Below are 15,895 nucleotides of genomic sequence, written 5' to 3'. Positions count from 1 at the left end.
TTCAACCTCCTAAATGTAATCTCGCAGACCAGAGTGGTTGCTGGTCTACAGCTGACTTGATTGGTTGGTTCCAAGGTGAAATCAATGTTTTTGTCAATGGAGTCTGGTGGCTTTGACAAGAGCATAGAGTGGCTTCCGTGTAAACTTGAACAACTAAATATTCAAAATATAGCATACCTTTAAACTGATATTAAGCCAATAGAACTGAGGTTGGGAAGTGTAATATCCATCTTTCATTACTTCCACTCTGCTGTAGAAGTGTCGACATTTGGACTGGATGTCTATCATGCATGTACTAGTTGTCAATCACTTTAATGTGTCATAATATTGGCCCCAGATTTTGTCACCACCTGATGTGTCAGCAGGATTTTCAGCGACCTTTTAAGACCAACATTAACTGCCAAGTTCATATTAACATTGTGAGCCACGGTGGACTAAATGGGTGGTCCATTATTACAAATGTCATGCACCCAAGACCACAGACCTTTGTTTGGAATGCTAGCTAAGATCGCAAAGTTTCCAATATCTCTCATATTTGTCAAGTTGACCAGTGGAATTTGTATAAGATGCAAAGGACAACTTTTTATTACATAAAAAAAACATCTCTACTCAAGATCCCCTTGCTTTCTCTGGAGAGGGGGGGCATGCAGTAAAGGGCCACAGATCAGTGTCGATCCCGCGGCTGCTGCCTCGAGGACCTTCAGCCTCTTTAACCGGGGCGACTGCTCTAAACAATCAGCCACTTGCCACCCAAGCAAATGATTTTCGCCAAGTTGTAATGGAACTGTGTTAAAACGTTCTATCAGGTCTGGAAGAGAGGTGCTCAGGGCTCAGTTTGTTGTTTTACAGTGTTACGAGTGTCACTTAAACATCATATGGTAACTCAAAGAAATGTAAGAACAAGCAGATATACTGTAGAATAGTTTCTAACTTTAACATAATTACAGGGACATTTGAGGGGAAATTCCATGTTCAAGAGGTTCATATAGCATTAGTCCAATGTTGAGCCTGGCCCAATGAGATCCCTGTACTATCTGCTTTGTCTGAAACATGGAAATTCCATCAATTTTTCCCTTGAAAATCGGAGTACTAGGAAGTACAGAGAAAACACTTGTTTAATGTCTTGTGTGGCTGTCGAGGGAGCTTTCTAAAGTCTGAGAAAATAACTGATGATGTCATCAGTGTTATCTAATATTGGCCTGGGGACTACACAGAAAGTCTGTGTTATGTGCATGTAGAATAGCCCTGCATGTGGTTTGAAATGAGCCAGACGAATATATTGGTTGGCCGATATTATTATTATTATCATTATTATCGAGGGTTTATTATTTCCACATGTTAATAGTGCAACTAAAAATAATAAATAGTACAATAATTTACTGGCAAAATGTATTTTGCAGTTTGCCTTTATTGATAGCCTACATTAAGCATTATTAAAAAATTAATATTGTAAGACGGAAAATGAAAAAATACCTACCCATCGAATATTCGGGTCCAGCCCTAAAAATCGGTACCGGTATCAGCCCAGAAAACCCCATATCGGTCCAAGGATTGAAAGATGTGGGCATTCAAAAGAGAAGGAGGTACTAGGGACAGAGTTGCATTACGGGAAGATTAGGAATTTATTTTTATTTATTTTTTTGGAGCTTGACTGAAAGTCTCAGTTCTCCAACCGTGTGGAAGTGCAACACTAAATCACTGGACTACCCTTTAACACACTAGACACTGGTAGAGGTTGTACTTTATGAAGCAGAATTATGGTGAATGACCTGACATCACACAGAATGTAGTTTTTTATCATTATATGGTAAGAAAAGTATCTTTTTATTGGCCCCATCTGGGTGATCGAGCTCATAGCCACAGCTCAGATCGGGTCACGCACTGGACAAAACAGGCCGTGGCAGTGACTTAATGTATCGGCTCATTCTACGGCAGGAAAATGCACTTGAGTGTCAGATAGCATTTTGTCTGAGGATAAAGAACTAGCTGCATTTGTGTTCAGTGGGTTGCCTGTCACTCCTCCACTTCTCCGGAATTATTTAAGGTGTAAGCTCTCTCACCTCGAGCGCTGTCTCGACATTTTCTGTTAGAGCATTTATTGCTTGTAGCACAGAGCATGAAAGGTGGAGGTGGCACTGTAGGCGACGCGGAATTAATTCTAAACAGAAGCCTCAGCTCTCTCCGCAGAGCTCGTTGTTGTGATGAAGCCGCTGGATTCTATTCCCTGTCAACAAGATGAGACACTGCTGACTGCACACACGCAACCGCACACACCACCAGGAAATCTCAATCCTCTCGCCAGGGTCGGAATTTTACACCCTCAGTTTAAAACCTCAGAGGATGAAAGATCTTTGACTTAAGACATGGTACAAAAGATGAAAGAGGCCTTTTAGATAAAAGAATGTTTTTCTGGGAAAGAGAGATCACGCTGGCATCGGCCTGATTTTCCGAGGACCATAACTGAGGCCGTGAGAAGTGACCTGAAATTCTGTCAGGGCTGACTTTCATAACTTTTGAAGACTTTATTTGGACTACATTCAGCTAGATATGTTTCAATACCATTTTTTTCATTCCCAATACCAATTCCAATAACCAGCGTCTTTAAATAATACATATGTATTAGTGTACATTATTCGTTTTTAACAGCTGTTTACTACTAACCCTGTGTGGATGTTATATGATTCACTGTTGTATGGCCTGGCCCTCAGGTTATATATAAATATATACAGAATAGGGCTGCCCCAGACCAAGGATTTGTTCATTTAGAGCAATTAGTCGACTAATCGACACGTGTATATACAGTATATACACATACAAGTATAGACTCAGCAACGGAAGTTTACAAGTACACGCTATAATTCATTTTAATTAATTTTTAATTTAATTTTAATAATAATTACTACTTTTGTTAATCCCACAAGGGGAAATTCAATTTTTCCACTGTTATTATTCAGGTTACACACACGCAGGCCTGAAATACACACATGCACAAACAGGACCTATATACTATATGCAGTTAATGGAGAGATGTCAGAGGGGGCTGCCAATGGATTGGCGCCCCGAGCAGTTAGGGGTTCAGTGCCTTGCTCAGCAGCATCTCGGCAGTGCCCAGGAGATGAACTGGCACCTATCCAGCCACCAGTCCACGCTCCATTCATTGTCCACACAGTGACTCGAACCGGTGACCCTACGGTTTCCAGAAGTCATAAGTGGGCGCCTGTTAATGACACCGGCAAATTATTTCAGATTCTAATTCTGAATGTCTCAGAAAAAAAAACAGCACGTAGACTGTGGGAACAATTGGTCATGAACATGGGCAGGTAGCCAGGCTAACGCTACTTACATGTTTTAAGGTGTTAAGTCATGTTCGTAGTGCATGAGTGATGGGCATTTTTTTCTTGCAAAGTTTGCATGTGACCTATTAATTTTTAACTGTCTAACCATGATGTCGAAGGGACCTACCTGCCATGTAAAAAAAAAAAAAAAACACTGACTGCGAGTTAGTGTCACGGCTTCCTGTATCTGGCCCTTCAAATTAAAAGCCCTCCAGCCTTTTAGGCCAGCCACCAGTCACATAGATTTGCACCTAATTTTGACAAGAAACTGCAAAAAAATTTCTTTTTCTCCTTGCGCTCAATGGACTAATGACATTTTGGTCAGCTAATGATTTTTTGGTCAACCAGTGCTTTGTCCACTATTTGGGGGCAGTCCTAACACAGAGAATGAATTTCATTGAACTTTCTCTCACTATCTAGTTTGTCTGGGCCAAATGAAAGTGGTATCCGATTAGAGCATAGACTTGCAGACTTGCTGATACCAATAACAGCATTTTAGGCAGTGCTGGAGGCATTTTGGATACTGGTATCAGTATCTGACCAACTGTAGATACAGCAAATGGTTCTACGGTATGATGAGGAGAGAGAGAGAAATGCAACAAAGGTCTCCGACCTTGTGGTTGATTGTGGGCGTCTCAACCTCTCTGCCACAATGGTTCCCTAACTACACTCATCTTACTGCCTATTTCTTGGACTTTGAAACAAAGTGATTTGCAGCTTGTTTTTTGTTTTTTCAGAGCTTGAGTCTTACTAAGAAAATGAGTGAATTGGCACATTCTTCAAGGTGCTGAAAGAACTATCAAGATTCAAGAAGCTTTATTTATCCCGAGGGAAATTATTGTGCAACAGTTTCAATACAAAGGGAAAGGATCAGAGTAACAATAGCTAACATAAATAGAATAAAAATCAAACAATTAACTAGATGTGACAGAGTGCAATAGACATTGTGGTTAAACGTAGTTATATACAATATACAACAATACGCAGCGTGCAGTTTAGCAGCATATTGAAATAAAATAAGTACAAACTAAATAAGTGATAAGTGATAAGGAGCGATAAGTGATAACAATGGTAAAAGTGTAGCAGCATTTCTTACTGAACTAAGTTACAGTACAACTAAATATTACAACTAAATAAAGTGATGCAGTGATGATATAAAGTGACATTTGCTCAGGACACAGTGTCTCCACTGTTCCTTACCTGACCTGGGGTAGATCGAAGATTGATTTACTGTTGCCAGGTAGTATGTTGTGACAGACCCCAATCATTACTGTTGCAAAGCTTCACATGTTGCCAAGAAGCATAAACCCAAGCCTAAAAGAAGGACCAAATATGCATCACTCTGAGAATTGTGGGCAAATAAGGACTCATTTTCTACTCCCCAGTGTCTGCATAGTAAAGCTGGGGGTGCACGTACGATTTGAGCCAGTTTCTGACCGCATGGTCCACAGGTGGCAACGAGCTGTTTTATTCTGTAGTTCACGTATACGGGCACTCAGGTGCTGGCTTGATCGGATCGTACGGTTAACAACAATATTTTTTCAGCTTAAGATTTTCCTTCCATTGCAAATGCGGTGTGAAAGCCCAAGTCCAAGGCCAAACACATGTGAAAACCTCTAAAAAGGATTCAGACTTACAGCCTTTTTTCACCTCTTAGTGCAGTGATTCAATAAGATCGGTGTGCTGTATCAAAGAGATGATTAGATACTCAGAGAAAAATATTCAGTCCTGTTGATCTCTTTGGTTCCACATTAATAGTCAACTGATGTCTTTATAGACAGCTGCTCCATAAAACAGTAATCACCAAAAGTTATTGGTCAGGATGAAAATAGACAAACATTCAGGGGTGTTTTGTGTGACTTTTTTTCTTGAGCTTTGGGTCTTTACAAAGCAAAACCTCACCAAACCTAATTCTCTCTCTCTCTCTCTCTCTCTCTCTCTCTCTCTCTCTCTCTCTCTCTCTCTCTCTCTCTCTCTCTCTCTCTCTCTCTCACTCTCTCTCTCTCTCTCTCTCTCTCTCTCTCTCTCTCTGTTTTATTGGCTGTAGTTCCTTGCAGCGAGGGGATGAGGGTTAATGAATTACCATTTCTGCACCGTGATGGGAGCCATTAATGGCCACAGCAACTGTAAAGGTTATCATAAACACATTTGCCTCCCTTTAGTGGCTGAATGTGTGAGAAGATGAGGAGGGAAATGACTCACATCTAACATTATCATTTACTCAAATTATTACTGTGAATGCAGCATAATAGGCTGCATGGGAGACATATGCCAACTAGTTATAGGTGATGCAAAACTGTGGAATATGTATATGTATAAGGCATTGCTGATATTTTTATACACAGACCGTGTTTGCATTTTCTATCACAAGATTCCTCACTTTTTTTCTTCCTTATTGAAATAAAAATACAGCAAGTTATTAGACGTTTTATACGGATGGTAAATTATACGATTTTATTGTGACAATACCATTATCAATTCTGCTTATCGGTCCGGTTCTCTGTCAATTCCATTAACGATTCTTGATAAATTTTCTTTGCGGGAAAAAAAGTCGGCCTACCCCAATTAACACAACAGTTTTATTATCAGAAGAACACAATACAATACTATAAGAGAATATTTGCACAGTTTTCTTTTTTTATTCAGTTTTCAGATTTTTCAAAGACAAAATCTGCTAAGCCTGCCTGCATAATGCTAATGTTATTACAGCGGCGCATTTTGGAAAGTTCCTTTCTCTCCGCCATGACCCTTTCATGTTGCAAATGAACAGCAGCGTAGACACATTTGATAGTTTGATGTCATTGTTTTGCAGTGCGCTACTGTCAGGCAAATCTGCCAGCATTGATCATTTAGGCAGTTCTTGTGACTGTATGTACTGTCAACTGTCACATACCTACTGTACAAGTGCTCAGTGATCACATGGTTTCATTTCCTAATAAGAATTCGTAAAATAGAAAAACTGAGTGCACAATTTACTGGATTGAAAAGCAGAACTACATTCTTTCCTTCTTCCATTTCCAGCTGATTTATTGGAAGAGTAAAAACCCATCTGTGTGTCTGCAGAAGAGTGTGTTAGAGCAAGGCGAGATACAAATATAGGCTCAAAGCGGAGAGGGAGGGGTTGGAGCTAAGGTAAATACCCAAGCTAACAAAATGACTAACAGAAAATGAAGACACTGCACCAGAGAATCCCCCGCCTTCCTCGGAGTCAGCAGTAAGCTGGACTTACTGTAACAAAAATCTTTTTTTCTGTCATTGACAAAACAATTACAGATTGCAATCTGGTCCTGCAACACAACAAACATGGCAGCATTCATGCACTCAGTGTCCACTGTATTAGGTACACCTGTACAACTCTTCTTCCATAAAAAACAAAAATCAATATGTTAATGATGGTGTTATTAGCTTTGTAAAGAGTGTAATTTATTGCATTACATTGTACAGGTAACTAATAAAAGGGCCATTGAGTATCCCACAAAAGGTCATGCCAGTGGCGTAGCTCAATTACCCGGGGCCCCCCTGCAGAGTCCAACCATGAGGCCCCACGCACAAATCAACACAGGCAGACCACTCACTTTGCAGATTTAACCCTGCATTAAGTTTATGTGCCTACGTTGCAGTTACATTTGCCATATATGAAACAATGACTATCTTTATGGAAATAAATGTCATAGGAGTGCTGTTTAATTAGTGTCCATATTCATTTGTGTCAATATTTGTCTATGTCTGTTAAGCAACTGTAGGCTCATTAAACTCAAAGGGCTTATTTCTACCAGCGCGAACCAATACAGATATTACAGAACATACAACTTTTTCAGAAATGTATTCAGAACATCGCATGTTCTGTTATGAAGAAAATGCGTCTATTCATCGCACCGGACATTTAAAAAGATGCAGCTGAACGGTTCGCTGTGGTCTGATGCGGAGGTGGAGTGTTTACTGCAGATTCGGACAGATGAAATGTTCAAAAGCAGTCAGACAAAACAAAATCTTGTAGGGGTGATGACGTATTAGCAAGAAGCAGTCGAGGGGGAAGAGGGAGGATTATGCCAAAGCACGGCATGGATCATCTGGGCCACGTTATGTACTCACTCTGTGTATATTGTGTAGAGACACAATAACAAGACAGATTGCACAGGACTTGCTTTTACTGCTGCAAGGCGTGCATGCGTACACACACAGAACTACAGGGTACAGCGAGGGACGCACAGTGTGAGTGCGCCATAAAAAAAGCAAGTGGGGCTTGCGGGGGCTTCCCCTATGCCACTGATCATGCTGCCATTGTATTTATTGAGTTCTAGTGTTATAAATAGCAGTTTTAGGCATAAACTAACCATGGTTATGTTAGTCACTCAGGGGTAACTGGTAACACAGCATGACATGCTGTTGCTGAATTGACTCACAGTAACCTTGTTCACCGATTTAAAAAGGGGGTTAAGAAGTTGACCAGAATAATTTTTGAGGTTTTCTGGGAAAGATTTTGAAAGGCCAGCAAATAAGAAACAGGCATTTTCTGTTGAAGTGGTACAAGTAAGATACTCTTCCCTTGGTATCGCATCTCAGTATTTCTCCATAAACATCTAATCAGGTATTGTGCTGTATGCTCCTCAGCAAAGGCAAGTCTAGCCTTTTTATTCTCTCTGCTGATGAGAGGTTTGCTCACTGCAGAGTGGGTTTGGTCCAAAAAGTCTTAAACGGTAAGACACTGTGTGCAGAGACAGATCCTTGCCCTGTTCAGAACTGAACTGGAGACCAACTCCAGCTGCAGAGTTGAACTGATTCCCCATTGCGAGTCTTCTCTCTCCCTGTCCTCTCGTGCACTTGTTTTACGTGGACGACCGGCCTTTTTAAGGGACCTAAATTAATCTGTGCCCTTTTTGAATCTTCTTGAAATCACAGACTGTGAACATCCAACCTCTCTCTGATGGCTGAGAGGGTCATCCCTCTGGCCTTTATCTGGACAACCTGCTGTCTCAGGGTTTCAGTCTCCTTAGAGCAGCTTGCCATCTTTCAAAGTAACCAGGAGAGCTGCAGATAAATAGGGTCCACCGATTTAGTCAATTGTCACCAGGTAATAACTGGGACGTATTGGAAAGTGTTCTTCTTATTTTGCTAACTGCTTTTTTCACAAAATAAAGGTTTTTGTCGAAGTGCCTTGGTTATTTAAAAAAACATGCTAGTGCAGCAGTGGTATAGCCACAGCGGAAATACTATCAAATACTGGAGGTTAAAAAATAACAGTGTTTCAGAATGAATCAAGTATTTATTAGTTGTTCTCTAATTTTGATTTCCACTGTATATCCTCTGTGAAAGAGCTGTTGGGATGTCGTGTGTTTTATAAAGATAAGACGTGAGGTAACTGGGTTGGGGTCGATGAGCTTTTCCAATAACTGCACTGTCAGTGCTCGCCATCAAAACAAATCATGCACAAAGCCTGAATGGCCTAATTCATTTCCAACTGCTCTTTATTGATGCAAATCTCCCTTCTTATTTGAGGCATCATTAGAATGAGCATGCGGGGAAGGTATCCTATTTGATTGCTGCCCATGAGCTGTCACTAACATTTAGGAAGTAATCTGTGCCTAGAATCCTTTCATATGATCTTGTTGGCTAATTTGATAGCTTTGTTGAGTTGAGTGGAGATTATGAGCCATATGCAAAAAGTAATTGTGAGACAATTCATTATTTTACTGTTTTTTTATTTATATCTGTTGGCTTTACAATTTGAACTGTTGTGTCTGCTTGTACTGCTGTTGTTGTTTCCATGGAAATTCCTCTTGTAGCAGAAAATGCACACACATACACATGCACCAATTCACCGCTGTGATGTTATGTTGCTAGGCAACCTGTTCAAGACAATGGGGAAGTGCCATTTCTTTAGTGCTGATTCAAAGGTGAGAGGGTGTTGGAGTAACACCAGGGTCGACCTTCCTCCAAATCAGCCTTTCTGTTTCCTGCCCTTGTCACTTCTGCTCCCAGTGAACTTGTTCTTTGAGAATATATAGCTGAACCAAGTGAAGAGGGACAAAAGCCTGCACAAGCCAACACTTAGTCCTTTTAGCTAAAGCATCAAAGGAATCAAAAGAGCTTGTATCCCAAGGGGAATTAAGCGGTTCACCTCTTTCTGGAGCCTTTTTACAAAGGATCATTCCCAGGGACCTTGAGACTACCCTTCATTAAAACAACTGCCGGGATGATGCTGGTTAGTTTTTGCTAATGAGGCTTTGAAATCCTGCCGAACCACAAGGAACAGCCTCCAGAGATTTAAAGCTTAATAACACCTACTATAACTATTTGATGATTGTTTGTCAATATCTTTGACCTTATATTTTCCATAATGAGATTTGGCAGGTAATCGTAGAGCCTTGTGTGACTGAGTAAGTGCTTTGTAGTTAATTAGTAATGCATAAATGTGCCTGTTAAGGTGTAAAACACTGTCCAGTCAGTTGCTCAATGTTGACAGATTTGATCATGACTCAAACTCAGAACTAAAGTATCAGGATCCTTGAAACTAAGTTGTGTGAAATGTTGTCCAACCACGTCTAAAGAGCATTCTACTGACCTGATCTGTCACCAAGAACCTTCTCTTAGGGCGCACTCACACTGTCCATCACTGGCGGTGAAAGGTTCACGTTGGTGTGATGCGGAGGTGGAGTGTTTACTGCAGATTTGGTCGGATGAAAATATTAAAAAACAGTTGGACAAGACCCACAAAAACTTATCACAATGAGTCCAAAAAAAACACAAAGCCAACGTTACCATGTTTTCTGCGCTGCTTTCCATTATGTGGCCAAAAGACCACACGCTTTTGTAAACAAAGCAACGCATCGCGATGACGCGGCGTGTGACGTGTTACGGGGTGATGACGTATAGGCAGGCAAGAAGCACTCCGCTGAAGCCCATTGGCCCTGGAGGAATTGATGTGATCCCTCGATATTGGAATTAACCCATCCCTACTCCCTATAGAGAAGAGGAATACCTATAATCTTATACAAGGAATAATTTATCGTGGGTTGCCTCTAAGGTTGAGGGCAGAAGCTCAGGCTGTAGAGACTAGATTTGGGGACCAGATGGTGGTCAGGTAAAGTGCAGTTCGGACCAGGAATGGAGTGTGTACTGGTAGCTGGAGAGGTGCCAGTTTACCTTCTGGGCACTGTGGAGGTGCCCTTGAGCAGGGCAATGAACCAACTGCTCAGAGCACCTGACTATGACAGCCCCATCACTCTGACAAGTAACCATAATGCATGTCTATAGATCCTGTCCTAAAAATGACAGAACAGTTGTTTGAGGAAATTCCCCAGAGGGACATATGTTCATGTTCCAGTGACAAAGCCCTCTAGCAGACGTAATAATTATGATTCATGTCTGCCGGAAGAAAGGGAGTCAGGTAATGATATTCTAGAGCAACAAAGACCACAGAACGACGAGGTAGGGCACTATAGTTTCTGTGATAACCATAGAAATCATAGACAGAACTATGAAATCGAAAATTATACATAACACAAATTCCATAATTGCTAAACGCTGACTGGAGATTTAAAAATATGACTACATCTAAGTAAGCTGCCCCACTGTAACTGTAGTTTTAAAAAGCATCTTAAAATTAAATTAAAAGATATTCACCGATGCTTAGACTCAAATGGGGGTCAATTTAGGCCTGGTGGTCCACCAGACTTGTGATAATACTGAGGGAAACCCTGATCAATATTGATTTCTTTTCACCATGGTCATGATCTGTCCCTAACCCTAACCATGCGTCTATTAGTTTAATTATATTATATACAACGGAGGACCCCTTACCTTAACAAAGAATCGCAAAGAAACAGTTTTTCCTTCTTGTTTTAATACAAACCATGATCTTTTCCTAAGCAAGCTGTTCTTAGCCAAATCTCACAGTGTTGTCAGCCCATATAACCATTTTTTTTTTTTTGACGATTTGTATTTTGTTTCAAAAAGCACAGAAAAATTATGCCAATTCAGAAAACCCTTTTACTGTATGTGCCTCCCTAGAGGGCAGCTACGAACGCAGTTTCATTTGAAGGACTTGCACCGACACCTGTCATCTCATCTCTTGAATGTTCTCTGAAAGGTCACTGAAAAATCAAGGTTGAAACAGATTGAACTTGAAATCCAAGTGTAGTGCAATGACTAAGGGCACACTAACACTGTCCATCCATACTGTGCCCCAGCACGTTTCACGGCTAAAGTCTAGTTCGTTTGACCAGTGTGGTCAAACGAACTCACAGTGTGTGAGTGTGAGAGGTGGGCTTTTGTAAAGCACGTTTGCACGTGTACGAGCACGAGGCCTACAGCGGTTCTGAGGTCATTTTATGTGCACCTGTTGGGACATAAAAAAAAGAAGGATGGACCATGTGCGGACATTTAAAACAATGACGGTGAAAGGTTCACGTTGGTGTGATGCGGAGGTGGAGTGTTTACTGCAGATTTGCTCGATGAAAATATTCAAAAACAGTCGGACAAGACGCACACGATGACGTCGATCAATGCGTGTGAGGTGTTACGGCGTGATGACGTATGGGCAGCAAGACGCATTTGCTGAGGCTCAGGTAGTGTGAGTACAAACAGGCCTGGGCTGCGGGGGGAGAGGGGGACAAGTACCCTAAAGCACAAGGCACGGTACAGATGGACAATGTGAGTGCACCCTAAGGTAGTGTTGTAGTGAGACTCTGCGTCAAAGGCTCATGCCTGATTTCTTTCTGGCTGAAAGGTTGCTTTTAAAGTATATGCCACTACTGAATCTATAGACATTCAAAAATGTTGAGATTAGAGGTTCATTCTTGACCTTGGAAATAGAATTTGACAGACCAATCTCACCACATGGTCCGGTAGTAGCTGTTGGAGAGATTTCAATCATATAAAAAGGCACCAAATTATATCCTATCCAAGGTCAACAATGATCTTTCAGTCTCAATTTTTAAGCCAACATGGACAAGAAGTCTTTTAAATCCTCAGAAAAACAGAAACTCTACAGCTACAGTTCCATGATAACTGGGTAAACGGCTGCAGAGAAAATTCTGTGATACGATCAGCAGCTCCAGGGTAGCTTTTTAATGGACCTTCAGGGGGAGTGTTTCAAATCAAATGTGTTTTTGAAGCTACTGCATGCCCTATTATAGTGTAATACCAGTGCAAAATAATCCCATGTTTTTTTTTTCAGCACTTATATACATCAAATAAGCTCTCAAGACAGTTTTTTTCATGTAACAACTATAAACAGAGAAATCTGGGAGAGTCGCTAACAGCCGGACGTGGCTAACAGCCGGATGTGGCTAACAGTGATTAGCTCGGGGCAGTACGGTGAAGGCATTCAAACGTCTTTTTTAACAACTAATACTGCTAAAAATAACAGCAAACCTCTGCAGCAGTATGAGAAGAGTCGTTACACAGAAAACAAAGCAGCAACAACGTAGTTAGTGAACCCAGAGTTTATTAAAGGAGTGTTTTAAAGACTTACCTACTGGCCCCTGTACCAGCTCCACTCATAGTAAAGTCCATTCAAGTGGATTACCAAAGTCAATCCCAAAGGAAGGAGCCCATTGGTGCTTCATTTTATATATTATTTTTTTGGAAGTATTTAGTAAAATACCCTGTTTACTAAGAGGGTTCTCTGAGCAGCAAATTATATTTTTGTTTTTTTTAAGTGAACACTTCCTAATTCGAAGTAATCTGGTTTGTTTTGGCAATCATTTGGAATAGGATCCACACACTCTTCCCTGCTTCCTGGCAGCGACTCTGATTGCCCTTTGACTGGATCTCTGTCTTTGAGCCATAGTTCTTTACCTGTTGGTAATAGATTTGTGTGGCGTAGTCTCTCTGTACACTCCCTGGTGAGTCACTGACATTTACGCAGTGCCCTTGAGCGCAGTCACATAGCTTAGGTGCTTCCACAGTAATAACATTATGTTGGTGGGCATCGAAGACACTGTAAGGTAACACACTGATAGATAGCTCTGTTAGATTCTTTGCACACCCAGATTAAGGTTATTTGGAAGTTCTGGTTTGGATAATAGAAAGACTTAAGTTCAGACTTAAGTTCTGATGAAAAGAAAAACAATTCAAAAACAAATGTGTTTCTTACTACTGCTTAAGAGTTTTTTATTTTTTACTATGAATGATTTTTCAGCATCATAAAGTTACTATGTAGCAGTGTTAAGCACTCTTAAATATTGAATAAAGGACGCCCTGTTTTGTACTTCCATTCTTTTATCTCGTGCCTAGAAAGAGCATAGAGCGTACTGTGCGTTGTACTGATTTTAAATCCCTGACGGGATGGGTGAAACTGAAGGGCAGGGGCCAAACAGCTGCACATTTACTCATCCAGACAAGGAGAAACATTAACATTCATTTGCAAATGTGTCTCTGGCATGACAAATTTGCGTCCAGTATTCACTCTCCTTTTTGGTCTCCACCTATTCCTGAGAAAAATAGTTTGAAAAAACGTTTCTTTACCAGGGCTGGACCCGAATATTCAACTATTCGGATATTCATTGGTTGGTTAGGTATTCGGTTTTAAATTTGGGGATTTAAACATTTATTTTCTCAATTTAAAAACTGTAGGATAACAGATCCTTTTTTTAAAAAAAGCCTCTATTTTAACCAAAAGACAGCACAGTTTTTCTATTTCAGCTTAGTGTGAGAGTCTTTACTGCATGTTACCATTTCCATTCCTGTTCTCTCCTCTCCTCACGCTGGGGGTGGGGGCGCAGCAGGGTGGCAGCTACAGGAGACTCGGTAGTGCGCTATGTGGTTAGGCTTGAAAAAATGTGCATGCAGGCTGAAACACTGCAGGGCTGTGCCGTGCATCTTAGCTGGGAACGGAGAAATGTCTGGCTGAGACGCGTTATGAAACGCAGGGAACGGCTGCAAGTAATTCCAACGCATTCTGGCTGCGGCGCTGGCTCCTTCCTGGTCCTTGGTGCTCACTTAAATCCCCCAGCACCTCACTTCCTGCAAATATCCTAAAAATGGGGTGTTGATTAATACAAAAGCTCCGGAGCTCAAAAAAAGGTGCTCGGGACACTTCTACTCCTCCTCTACCTCCTAAATGCTTCACTGAGTTTGCCAGCTAATCGCTAACTTTGTTCGTCTGCTGCGATAGTGTTCAGTGCCGTTAAACCAAAACAATTAGCTGAATATGAGTCCAGTATTCTCAGTGGGCTTGTCTCTACGTGTGATCTGGGATTTTTCTGGTCACTTTATCCTATTTAAAACAATTAAAGGCAACATGTAGGGGCCCTTTATTAGGCTAGGAAGAAATAAAGCTTGCAATGAAATATCACTGTATATAGAAAATGAAAAAAAAAATACAATACAATCTAAAGAAATTTATTCTCACATGACTAGACCGCTGAAATAATCATTGTGAGAAAAGGGAAGAGTTTTGCAGATGTATCTGTGTGCAGCCAACCCAAATCCCTTCCAACCCCTGAGCCTTAAAACTGTTAGTGTATGGGACTTAAAAGAGATGGACAGTCTGGGCTCTTCTTTGTGACTCTCCCTCATTAGCTGAATTGATTAGCTAACTCAATCATTGATACACCCTCAGGGGAAAATGATAAATGATGCCACTTTGAGCACAGAGGTCACAGAGATGCTGCTAACTCAACAGACTGAGGCTCGAAGCTGAAATCAACTACAGTACAGCTGTTTTATTAAGGGGTTATAGGCTTTGTGGAGCTGCCGATAGCTAATTTTAAGTTGTTTCCATGCCATTAACAATAATCACTATTAGGAATTGTTGTATTTAAGATATCTGCCTGTGTTTTAAAAGTCATTTCCTACAGTATGTGTTTGACTGTCCAGAAAGATAATATTTAATAACTTGTGCACACAAGATATGGATATTTTGTACATAAGATAGTAACCTCTATGCATAAGTTACAGATTGGCTGAAAATAGATAGCAAAGATAGGGAAAAGGGCATCTGTCGCCCTGTCAAGCGCCAGATGTCAGGCTAACACTGTATATCCGGTGAGCCAGATTACCAACAGTATGAATATAACATCCAAAACACAAGATTCACTCTGGTTTCTGTTATGTGAGAAAATACAAACCTGGACAAAGCCAGTGAATGAGTATGTACTTGTGCTTACAGTCAAGTCCGAGGTGGCCCTTCAGTACGGCTCAGGACACATCCCCTACACACCAAGAATGTGGCCAGACCACCTGAGCGATCGGATCTCAATGCGTCCTGGGTGCATTCTCAACTGTATTTAGACATATCCATCTGTGATTGGATCGCTCAGGACACATGTTAAAGTGTAATTCCAACACCAACAACGTAGTTAGAGAACCCAGAGTTTATTAAAAGAGTGTTTTAAAGACTTACCAACTGGCCCCTGTACCAGCTCCTCTCATAGTAAAGTCCATTCAAGTGGATTACCAAAGACAATCCCAAAGGAAGGAGCCCATTAGTGCTTTTTTTCTGTGTAGGGACTCTTCTCATGCTGCTGCAGAGGTTTGCTGTTATTTTCAGCAGTATTAGTGGTTAAAAAAGACATTTGAATGCCTTTGTACTGCCCCGAGCTAATCAATGTTAG

The 15,895-nt window shown here is 40.9% G+C and overlaps 1 protein-coding gene across 1 annotated transcript in view; it reads left to right on the top strand.

The window, feature by feature from the left end:
- The window catches only part of LOC310955535 (ubiquitin-conjugating enzyme E2 E2-like), an 86,340-nt gene that overhangs the window by 44,430 nt on the left and 26,015 nt on the right, over positions 1–15,895 (top strand). The gene's annotated exons all lie outside the window — the stretch shown is intronic.

This window comes from Echiichthys vipera, assembly GCF_963691815.1.
Source record: "Echiichthys vipera genome assembly, chromosome: 13".
Taxonomy (NCBI): domain Eukaryota; kingdom Metazoa; phylum Chordata; class Actinopteri; order Perciformes; family Trachinidae; genus Echiichthys; species Echiichthys vipera.
The sequence above is the reverse complement of the archived record's forward strand: the minus strand, read 5'-3'. Positions and strand labels throughout refer to the sequence as shown.